The following is a 12,945-nucleotide window of genomic DNA, read 5'->3' as shown; positions in this document are numbered from 1 at the left end:
TGCCATGATAAAAGCATCTTAACCATCTGTCTACATGATTGCCAGATTTAATAAACTGGTGCTCAGTTTGAATTTCAGATAATTATAAATGTGTTAAATGTCACAAATATTGCATGAGAAATAGTCTACAAATTATGTTAAAAAGAACTATTTGAGGTTTATCTGAAATTCAAATTCTACTGGGTGCCTTGTATTTTTTCTGGCAATTTACCTGGTAGGTGACTCATTTATGTGCCACCCTCCTTCACAGTTGCCACAGCAAGGATGGCAGAAAACCTTCTGCAACAACGTGCACCTCAAGTCCCTCAACTCTCGCCAGCATCTTATTTTCCAAGTAAGGGTTCCAAGTGTTAAGGAAAAGACCACTGCAGATTGCTGTCATTGGCAAAATTCCATGCTAATTTCAACTGGAATTGCAGAGCCAATATGATAGAACAGTGTCAGAGTGGTACCTGTACTCTCTGAACAGTCTCCTGAGAAGAGCTACTCCTGCAATAGCTCCCCAAACTTCAGTTCACAGGGTTACATTAAATAAACTACCTGAGGAGCTCTGGTTTGTGAATGGTCAAACTAAATTTCATTTTGGTCTTATCTAGCAGGAAACAGATCCAGGAGAAAGTTATCTAGCATGATGATTATAATATTTTACCTTTGCTCCTGCCCTCCATGTCCCTATGCTCTGCAATGGGAATGACTACAGAGAGTATGAATTTTTCATACTTGTCACAGTTCGTCCAAGAAGAGTTATGAAACCAACCCTGTACTATTTCTTTTCTTTATTAGTGGAGAACTAGCATGTGCCTTGGGCATGCACTCAAAGGCTCATCCTGGTTCTCATTTCTGTTGATCACACATAGGGGAACTTATAACCCTTCTTTGAGAAATATACCAAAATAAACCTTTTTATGAAAGAGGAAGAAGGGAAATTGCAGAACTATAATCCACTCTTATACTATACTTATACATATTTAACTTTGCTTATGTATATACTTTTAAAAATACCTGAGATTTAGTAATGCATGTATTTTTATGTTCAGCATCAATAGGTATAATGGGTACAACAAAGATAAAAAAATCAGACTTTTTACATCATCTGAGAATATAGTTTACCAGAGGCTGCTGATATATGGCTATGAATCAATTGAGTAACAATGCAATGTAGTATATGAAGAAGTGCCATTGTTGGTCACAGAAAGAAGAAAGGTACACTAGTTCAGTGAAATGGTAAATACGTGTAGTCTTAAATGGACCTTGATGGGTTCCATGTAATTAATGAAGGGATATAGGAAACAACATAAAGGAAGGCTGAAAAAGAGCAGGGGCACTCAAGGGTCAATGAGGACGGGGTCTAGATGAAGGAGAAGACTCTTGTGGAGGCAAATGTGGAGATACCTTGGCAGAGGGAGAATGATGCAATATAATGACAAGGTATGGTATTTGAACTTGGTCCTATAGGCGGTGGAAAGCTGTTGGAGATTTTAGAGTCCTCGAGTGACATGATGAAAGGGTTCTAGCAGCAATGTGTAAACTAGATTAGAAGGAAAATAGTGAACTTTGACAGCGTAGGTGTCGGTTGTGCACTTTCACTCAGAGTGAGTCTGAAAGCCAACAAAAGATTTAATGTAATGTAAAACACATACACTAAGACACATAGAGATGCATATGAGTATAAAGCAGGCTCTGCTCTCTTTTTCCTTCCCAGAGAACTGCGCTTCATGATGCTATGCAATCCCCAGGAGAAGCACGTTGGAAGCTGAGTGAGTTTCTTACATTACCTCTGTTCTTTGATGTGACTGCATTGAGGTCAAGCTGTATGTTGTATTCATTCTGTTTCTTGGTATTCCACTATTGCTATATTGCAAAGGGAGAGGGGTAGGAAACTATAGTCCTTCTTGTCCAGAAAGAGTTTTTATTTTTATATTTTTTAAAGATTTTGCTAGGCTTCATGATTATAAATAAATTAAAACCAGAAACTGTGTTTTCTCTTGGGCACGTAATTAAAAATAGTCTTTGAAGTGGCATGGTTAAGTGTCAAAGGAAACCCCCACTGCAGTCAATTTTAGAATAATTCCTAAGGACCTCAGGAATGTGCAACCCATTGTTGTATGCAAGTGGGAAATAAGCTGTTTTTTTAAAAAATATATACATTATAAGGGAAAAGCAAAACTAGCGTGATGAGATCACTGATGTTTTCAATATGAAAAGAAAGTATATTGTAAATAACAAATAGATTTTAACTTCCTTCTAATTTTCCCTGTGCTGCAAGAAAAATAAAACTTCCAGAATCCTGACAGAAAACAGAATGGGAATAATGGTATTCTTAAAAATCTTTGATGTTCCAAAAGCAGATTTCCTGTTATTGTGGTAACTATAACTTCTTGTTTTTATTACTGCTTGCAAGGTAATCTCAATTTTTATTGTTGTCTTAATTCCAAAGTCCTTTGGGCTTTATCTTCACCATGAAGTCAAAAGTAGAGCGTGGAAACTGGATTAAATTCATAGCCTTGCCTCGAGTGTCTGATGGGCGTTTGCTAATCAAAATGTCAATCTCCATGTCCTTTGGCAATTCAAATATTACTCAAATGGTGATCTTTCAGAAGAGATTTAACACCTTTTCTGTCCCCAAATAGCTTTCACTTTTATTCAAATTTAGATTTGGTGGTGGAGGGGAAGACATTCAAGAATCAGTGAATCAATTATTTTTGCACTTACTATTCTGAAAAGTGCTATGGGGGAAAATCTAACAGATGGAAATTTTTATATATTTGTAGAAGATGAAGAGCAGGAAAGAGAACATTCTAGACAGACTGCATGTGGCAAGAACTTAAAGCAAGACACTAACACATGAGGAAAGAAACAGAGACCAATATGGTGGAGCTCACCAAGTGTGCTGAATTATATATTCTTTCACAATTATTTATTCCTTTTCTGCCCTTGGATGCTTCCCTGCCTAGACTTTGGGCTTGGCCATATTATATATTTTTGGACATTGGAATATGAATAGACATAATATTTTTTCATACATGAGCTAGTGCTTTCGATGCAATGGCATGGCTTAACTAGGGTTCTCTTTCCTGCCCTCTGCCTTGATAGAACAGCATGCACTGAACCCAGGTGGATCTTTCCACCTTCATCCCCAAATGTGAAGACAGTGGTGAAAATTGCCCTCACATGCTAGAGAAGAGTCTCAGAGATTAGCTGGCCCAGATTTGGTGTGTAATGTGAGCAAAAATGACCCCTTGAAATTTTAAGTCACTGAGATTTGGGGGAGTTGTTTGTTGAGCATTATTATTAATTTAACAAAAGCTGGCAGATATTGAGGGTGAAAAAAAAAAAAAAGCCAGATCATGCAGGAACCTGTAGGCAATATTAAGGATTTTGGTTAAACATAAGAATAATGGGAAGTCATTGAAACGAGGTCTTGACACAATCAGGATTTTGTTTAAGAAGAGGAGAAATCACTCTGGATATACCAAAAACCAAAACAAAATAATAACCCCAAATGGGCAAAAATGCAGATTAGTGTTTGTAAGTTATTGCAGCAGGGAAGGCTATCTAAAATGTGTTGAATATTTGTTGCCAGGCTTTCTTCTAAGGACTTGACACAATGTAATGGCTAATTAAATCATCATAATGAGGTAGGCCATTTTATTTTTCCTGTTAACTATGAGCAAATTGAGGCACAAGGAAGATGTCTGAGTCTGTTTGGGCTTGCATAACAAAATACAATAAGGTGGGTGGCTTGTAAACAATAGAAATGTGTTTGTCACAGATGTGGAGGTTGCGAAATCCGAGGTCAAGGTGCTAGCAGATTTAATGTCTGGTAAGGGCCTACTTTCTGGTACACAGATAGTGACTTCTTGCAGTGTTCTTATTTGATGGAAGGGGGCAAGGCAGACCTCTTGGACTTTTCTTATAAGGGCAACTAATCCCATTCATAAGGGCTCCACTCTCATGATCTCATCTCCTCCCAAAGGCCTCACATTGTAATATCACATTGGTGATTAAGTTTGTAAACCAGAAATAAAAGTCTAAGTCAATTCTAAGCCCACCTCTCCCTTTGGCCAAGGGCATTCCAAATTATTCGGAAAAACTAGTTTAGGCCATGATGGGAAATGAGGGTCAGACATGCTTCACAAACATCAACACAGAGATCTTAAGACTGATAGAACAGACTCTTGAAATCTGATAAGAAACATTTACAGTCTATTTTCTCTGAAATCCTGCTACCTGGAGCTTTCATCTGCATGATAAAACCTTGGTTTCCACAATCCCTTACTTTATTTTATTTTAATTAATTAATTAATTTATTTTTGAGATGGAGCCTTGCTCTTGTTACCTAGGCTAGAGTACAATGGCGTGATCTTGGCTCACTGCAACCTCCGCTTCCCAGGTTCAAGCGATTCTACTGCCTCAGCCTCCTAAGTAGCTGGGATTACGGGTGTGCACCCTCATGCCCGGCTAATTTTTGTATTTTTAGTAGAGATGGAGTTTTGCCGTGTTGGCCAGGCTGGTCTCGAACTCCTGACCTCGTGATCCGCCCGCCACCACCTCCCAAAATTCTGGGATTACAGGCATGAGCCACTGCGCCCACCCCACAACCCCTTATTGTAACCCAGACATTCCTTTCTATTGGTTCCAGGTCTTTAAATAATAATTCTTTCAACCAATTGCCAATCAGAAAATCTTTAAATTTATCTATGACCTGGCAGCTCCTGTTTCAAGTTGTCTTGTGTTTCCATACCAAACCCATGTACATCTTACATACATTGATTGATGTTTCATGTCTCCCAAAATATATAAAACCAAGCTGTACCCTTACCACCTTGGGCACAAGTTGTTAGGACCGCCTGAGGCTGTGTCTCAGGTGCATCCTTAACCTTGGCAAAATACACTATATTGATTGAGACTCATCTCAGATACGTTTTTGGTTTACAAGTTTCAACATATAAATTTTAGACCACACAAACATTCAAACCATAGCAGAAAGGAAACAATTTTACCAAGGTTCCACATATATTAAATGGCAGAGCCAGGAATTCAATTCAGACAATCTGGTTTCACTGCCTGAGTTCTCAGCCAGAGGGATCCAGAAGAGAGAGGATGATGATGGTTTGAACTAGGGCTGAAGAAAGAGAGATGGAGACGTTCAGAAGAAGTTGATAGATATTTACAAAGTAGAAATATCAGGACTTGATTTTTGACAGGCTGTGGGACAAAAGAGAAGGAGATATTAAAGATAACTTCCTTATATGAGAAATGAATAATATACTGAGATGGGGATATTGAAGAGGACAGGTTGGGAGGTGAGATTCTGAATTCTGATTGTAAGCTGCTTGAGAGTAGAAGCTGTGTAATAACAAGTCTTTTGCTTTGTCTGTTGTAGAGACACAGTGACAATATGTAAAATAAATGAGTCATATTATTTACAAAGTCCATTTTAAATAGCACGAGACTTTGGTATGACAATTCTTTTTCATGAAGATGAATTTCTCTGAAGTGTTTCTTTTGCTTAAGTTCACAAATTTGAATCAGAATGAACACTCATGTTTGGCATGGATGCTTTCTCCATATACACAAGATCAATTCTTGTGTTATAGTTTGGTACTTCACTGCTACTTCATTTTATTAGTGGAAAATGCTCTTTCCTGAGATGTACCCATATACCATTCTGCAGCTTCATTGTCATGTTAGTGCTAATTTAATGTGATTTAGAGTTTCAGCATAGAACAACATTTATTTTGCTAATACAGCAATGAAAGAACAAGCATTTATTACAGGACTGTCCTGTGCCAACACTATGTAAACAGGTTATAACAAGGTTATTTCATTGAGTCCAACTATTCTTTCACAAATTATAGGTGTTTTTGCCTTGGCCACAGTTTCCTCCTGTTACATTGCATTTCTGGACTATAACAGTCATTAGATTATACTTTTTAAAAGAATATTTTAGAATATTAATTATTCATACTTAATATTCATTACATGTGAATAATAAAGGTAAACTTTCTTTTAATTTACTGAAACTCATCTGGCCAAATTATGCTGCTGTCCCTTAAAGTGGCCACTTAAGAAAGCTGGAGTCTTTTAGAATCAATATGACCAAATTATGTCATACACTGTAAGGGTCCTGAAGAGACTTGCTGCCCTTATGGTTTAATGAAGCCCACTATCCTTTTGTTTACCTTTTCCCCATTCTTGGCTGTGCCCAGTGCCACCTGATTGTCTTCAGCTTGAGACACTTAAGTACAATCTTGAAGCCATGTTAAGAGCCTCATGAATAGAGACCCATGGGACTGTCAGGCCAGAAGAAAACAGAGACTGGAGTAAGATTTATGTAGGGATGCCAAGAAAGAACTACTTATTTTTGTATTGTCTGTCTGAGATAAATGTGTGTGACCAAGGTGACATAAAAAATATTCAACAACTAGTATGGCATATCTGTCTATAATCAGAAAAGGTGCAGTCACCCATTAGGACAGAAATCAATCACCAGTCATAATAAATAGCAACCACAAATAACTATTAGGGCCTACGGATGGTTTCTGGTTAAATATCAGTCTTGGGAGCAGTTTGTCAAGTGGTGTAAGTGTGAGTTGTAAGAAGGCTAGGGCTGCTTATACTATGAAAAATTATGCACTTATTTGTCTCAATTACAGGACATAACTGACTGAAAAAGGAGTACAATGACTTGTTTTAGCAAATAGGTCAACCCCAAGGAAGATATTTTTTGACAAAATTGATAGTTGTATTTCCTAAAACATTATGTGTGTTATCTAGTGCTTTATCATTTATGAAGTATGTCTATGTCTGCCATTTCATTGGAACCTTACTGGAGTCCTGAGAGGTGAACAGGATTAGAGAGGTTAAGTAATTTTCCCAAGGCCATATGGCTAATAAACAGAATAGTTATGATGAGATGATAGTCCTTTTAGAAAGATGTGAAATTGTAGAAATAAATTAATGGTTCTCTTACAAAAGTTGAATGGCTTCAGAACAAAATAGGGAGGTTCAAAATTACAGTGAAAATAAATAGTAACAATTTTTTTTCTTGGGTAATAATAGTGAAATAAGGTAAATTTTTAAAAATAATTTTGTGTATAAAACAAAGTTTGTGTACATTGAACTATCAGAAAACAAATGTGTCACTGTCTCAGCCACCCATATGGACAATCTGTGTTTGTTTAGCATCATCATCATTTCTGACTCTGGATTTATATGCTACAGATAAATAATCATTGTTTTATGCTTACTCACATATAAGCACTTAAGAGTGAAAAATATGACATACCATTAATTCAGTAAAAAAAAAATAATAATAATAATGTGTACAGGGTGACTAAGCAGCACAGTAGCATCACCAGAACACCTGTATCAGCTGCTAAACAACAGCAACCACAAACAATGGCAGGCTTTCAGCCTCCACCTGTGAGGCTGTGTTTTGACTAAAAGGTTACTATACATTGTACTTTTTTTTTTTTTTTTTTTTTTTGAGATGGAGTCTCACTCTGTCGCTCAGGCTGGAGTGCAGTGGCCCATGGTCTCTGCTCACTGAAAGCTCCGCCTCCCGGATTCATGCCATTCTCTTGCCTCAACCTCCTAAGTAGCTGGGACTACAGGCGCCTGCCACCATGCCCAGCTAATTTTTTGTATTTTATTTTATTTTATTTTTTAGTAGAGACGGGGTTTCACCATGTTAGCCAGGATGGTCTCGATCTCCTGACCTCGTGATCCGCCTGCCTCAGCCTCCCAAAGTGCTGGGATTACAGGTGTGAGACACCGCGCCCAGCCTACATTGTACTTTTAAAATTTTGATGCTGTGTGAGTGCTTATGAAAATAAAAAAGAAGGCATATATTTGATGGCCTTTCAGGACACTGATCTTGATTCTGTTAAAAACTCATTTTTTCTACTTGTTGTTCAACTGCAATAAAATGAACAAGGAGTCCTTGGAGAAATGGCTGAGTCTAAAGCTGAGGCAGAAATAGTACAAGATGAGTCTCACCATCTTGCATTACCAGGAAATAAATTGTGAAAACAAAGCAAAAGCAGAAACAAAAGGATGCAGCTATGTTCAAGGGACATGGAAGCCAATTTGAAAGAGTTCCCAACGGCCAAAACTGAACAATTTGAGCAACAAAATGAATAATGTAGTATTGAATTATAGTATAAAATATAAAATAAGTATCCATGGATCTATAGTGATAAATATGATTTGTTGAATAAATATATTGGGGCAAGGAGATAAATATTCCTTACATAAAAATTCCTGACAATATATGTATAAAATCCCTTCTCCAGGAGATGAAGTTTTCTGCTCCCCCACAACCTTGTCACCTTTGAGTGTGAGCCAAACACTCACACTCAATTGCTGAACATTTTATATTTTAGTGACTTTCTTCCAAAGAATAGTGTATGGAAAGGGAAAAACAGTGACTTTACAGTGAAGAAACCTGGTAATCACCGCCTTAACCAAATGATCAAGGTTAACATCACCAGTAACAACTAATGTTCATATCATCTACCCCTGATATTACTTATTTAGAAGGGTACTTTACATTCAGTGTAATTTTTCCAAAAACCTATAACCTCAGTTTAATCGTAAGAAATACACTAGACAAACCCAAATTGAATGGCATTCTGTAAAATACCTAATCAGTACTTCTCAAAACTTCAAGGTCATGAAAACAAAGGGAGACTGAGAAACTGTCAGGAGCTAGAGGAGCTCTTCAGACATAAGAAATAAGTGCAATATGGAATCCTGGATTAGGAACTGGAATAGACATTTCCAGAAATGGAAAAACTTGTAAAATAAGAATAAAGTCTGGAGTTGAGTTAAAAGTAATGTAACAATGTTGGTTTCTTCGTTTTGAAAATATATCATGGTAAAGTCAGACAATAGAGTAGGGGAAACTGAAACCAGGGTATATGAGAACTCTGTACTATCTTTAGAACTCTGCTGCAAATCTAAAATTATTCCAAGATAAGTTTATTCAAAACAAACTATTTGTTTCAAAGAAAGTCCTTGTGTGCACGAATCTATGAATCTGTCTGTATATGCATATATGCATGAACGTCAGTTAGTAGAGTTTCGAATATTGTTGACAATTCCACAATATTGAGTAATAGTGACTAGTTTTGGTTTAATGTTTCTATTTTGGCCATTTTTTTGTACGTGTTCATAAACCCACATGATTTTTATGTTCATGTTGTCATACTCAAGAACGTCTTCATTATTTATGTATACTTTCTTTCAACTCTGAAATGAAAGTGTTTTAAACATCAACTTCTTTTCAGCATTACAGGCTCTTCTATTCAGGGACGTGAGGCAATGGATAGCCAGAGCACATACCTGCTTTTATTTCTGCAATTATTAAAGAGTCAAAAGCCTCCTTGGGGTAGCGTTCCACAGAACAGGGATTTGTCTTTCAGTTACAGCGAAGAAACATCACATTAAGTTCTTTCATTCCTCTCGAGCTTCCAGACCTCACACAGTTTCTGTCTCTGTTGATGCTTAAGTTGTTAAGTGGTGATAACGGCAAATATTATCTCTTTTTCAAGAAAAAATAACTTGGCATATACACTTATCTGTAGTAATATGTCTAGGGTGAATAAGACAATTTGTGAAAGTGGAACTGGCTATTTTGTGAAATGAGAAGAGAATTGTGGAAGGCCAGCATTTCCTGGAAAGGTTTGTTGTTCATCAAGCTCAATTTGTTATGCCTTGGAGGGAAGAATAGGAAAGAATGTATCAAATTCCCTAATGTTGAACTTACCAGTATATCAATAACATCACCTATTCAAGGCTTTATATCTCTACACTAATCTGGCCAGATTTGAGGAAGCTACTGATCCATTTTTCATGTCTATGTACTTTCCAAAATGACTTAATATTTTTGTTTGTCCTCCCAGATTTTCTCAGTCAATTCCCCTGTCCTTCAGACTGTGTACATGAGATACCAAACCAACTAGTAAATTTATTGAAAAAAAAAAAAAAAAACCCGGAAAACAAAAGCTATATTCATCTTATTGTTGGGCGTTGTTTTGATAAACATGTTGATTGATGATGGTTCTTGTTCTAATCTATTGCAGAGTTGTATAGACACAGCCTGTTATTCTGCATACAGCAGTGTGGGGAATTTTTTCTTGACTTGAATAATTTGCCAATGTCTACAATGCAGATATAAACAATTTCCTCATATTGCTAGGCTCTAAATAATGATAAAATTTAATAATGCTAATATTTGGAAACATCCTGGCAATTGTTTGAGTTTTCTTTTTATGTTCAATAATTTTACATTGATTATAGTTCACACGTTTTAATAAATAAATGCTTAGGTAATGTAACAGGTGTGAACTAAACCAATTTTTTAAAACTAGATAATCCTAAATTTCACATATGTAGAAATTAATGCATTAAAATCCTTCCTCACATCTAAAATGCTTCTTCAGTGGTAAAATCAATCACTGAACTATGAAAGGATGGGTATTCTTAATCATTAATCATTGGACCTAAATATGTTACCAACAAAAATGTTAAGATTAGCAGCTTTTAGATTCTGATTTTTCGTACATATTTCCTCAAAAGATTATAAAATCAAAGATGGTAAGATTTCTCCTCCTTTGTTAAGTAAAATAATTAATTGGTGAGAAATGTTTTCTCTTAAAAATATTAACTTGCTTTCCAAGGATATGTTAGTCAGTTTTTATTATTGCTTTTTTCATTTCCTCCTTTTGGATTATGGGCTCTCAAATCTGATCCTTAACACTCATGCTCTTGAAATTGGAGGCTACTGAGGTATTATTATTTCTTATCCCCACTCCCTGAAGGTATGGCCTGCTAAGCTTTATGGGATGATGTTTTACTGAGGCAACTATTTGCAGGATAGGGTCTTCCACATGGCACTCTGGGGTAGGTGCCCGCTCTCCCTAACTTTGTGGAGCTATTGCAGTAAAGCTTTGGGGGTAAGAATAAGGGAGAAGAGATTGAATATAAATTCCCAAGACTTTGCTAGCAATAAATGTTTTAACCAGGACGTTTTCCAGAGTTATCTGATTCTTAGGTGTAACAAATTCTCTGGTAGGGTTCTGTGGAAAATGGTCTACGGTAGTGAGAGTTTGTGTTAATGGGGTCTGGAACAGAGGCAACAAAATGTTCTCTCTTTTTCACTGTTTTTTCTGTTTGTCCCAAGTGTAATCTTTGGTCAGAATTCTTGCTCCTGACTTCACCTCTGAGTCTGTTTGGAGAAAGGGCTTAATGAAAACTTAAGTATTGTTTTTTACTTACCTTTTTGACTGAGGGAGAGCAAATAATTTTTAAGCAGTAAATTTTAAAATATAAGCTCTTAGTTTCATGGGAGCTAGACATCTTTTCTTTACTTGCTTCCAGGTATTATTCTTTACTGTCTGTAAATTCGTTCTAATTTTTCTTTGCAGAAACTGTTTTCTGAAAATAAAAACACATCATGCCAAGGACCTTGCAAAGTCATGTCTAAGGAACTCAGATGCAAGTGTCTTGATTCCTGCCCTTTGGGAATGTGAATAAGGGAGGGAACAAAGGATGAGTCACTTGTCATCCAAAGGACTGATATCCAAAGTACGGAATACTTAGAAAAACAGTAAATGACATTAAAATTTCTGAGTGCATATAATGGAATTTATATGTACTAAATTTATTACATACATTTTGAAAATATAGGAAAGGAAAAAGAAGAAATCAATCAAAAACAGAGAGATAGTTGTAACATTTTGGATCTTTTCTTTAAATTTTTTAAAAAATGAAATTATTTAATAGTTTCAATACTCATATCTTTAAAATACTAGAAGAAAAATAAATCTTGGGGTAATTTAATTTAATATTTCTGATTTTCAAAGGAAAACAAATGCTCTTGTTGTCACTACTGTTCCAGGTTTATTATTACTTTGAGAGTAGTGATGTTTTATTTGTTTCTCTCAAACTCTTTAAGAACAAACGAAACCTACATTGTTCTAAGGCATGCTATTCCTTTGGATATGGACTTTTGAATCTCAGTCTGCTTGATTATAATAAATCCAAAGCTATGAAGACAAAATTCTCTGATATTTGTCTTACTAAATGGAAGACAATAATGGAGCAAATTAACATTGATTGAACAAAATAGAAACACTTGACATTCTGTATAAATATTCTTTTCAGAATTATTATACAGGCTACAATATTTTGTTTCAAATTATGAATCTTCAACTTAGTAGGATTATTTAAAACACCAGTTTTGTTATTTTTTGTTGTTTGTAAAAAACCATCAATATGAAAAATTTGGTAGAATTGACCCAACACTTCTACTCACTTTTCTCTTGGGACAGGATAAAGGGGGAAATAAGAGGAAGGGCAGAGTGCTGTTGAGTTCAGCACTTTGGTCTATCAGCTTTTTCAGTGACCACAGATTGAACTTCTAATGCAGCCAACTCTCCCATAATACTTGTTCTTGGTCACAAAGGGAAACAAAATGAGGGTGTATGAGTCACTCTACATTCTTTAAAGTTACTTGCAAAACAGTTTTCTTAAGAGGGGAAGCGGTAGTGTCATCTTTATCTTGAAAGACCATATCTTCAATAATTGAATAATATGAGCAAACTACCATAAGAGATGATGCAGACATTTAATTTTAATTATGGGTTCTAGCTATATCCTTTGCTAGGATTAAACACAGCAAAATAGCAGAAATTCTAGAGTTTACTAGATAACTCCTAAGAAATCCATCTGTCAAGAATAGGCTCCTGTACCCAGAACACAGCTGCTAGCTATCCCCTTAAAGCAGTAGATTCTGTGGTGGAATTAGTTGAGAGAAGATAGTGCTTTGAGACTAGGGCCAGAAACTTTCCCCTTGAAAAAGATGGGCAAATGTTGGGTCAGAGAGTAATAGAATTTATTGGAAACTTCACTGGAGAGCCTGGTGAACCAAAACAA

This window comes from Colobus angolensis, unplaced genomic scaffold (assembly GCF_000951035.1).
Source record: "Colobus angolensis palliatus isolate OR3802 unplaced genomic scaffold, Cang.pa_1.0 Scaffold213, whole genome shotgun sequence".
Lineage (NCBI taxonomy): Eukaryota > Metazoa > Chordata > Mammalia > Primates > Cercopithecidae > Colobus > Colobus angolensis.
Note: the sequence above shows the minus strand (reverse complement) of the source record.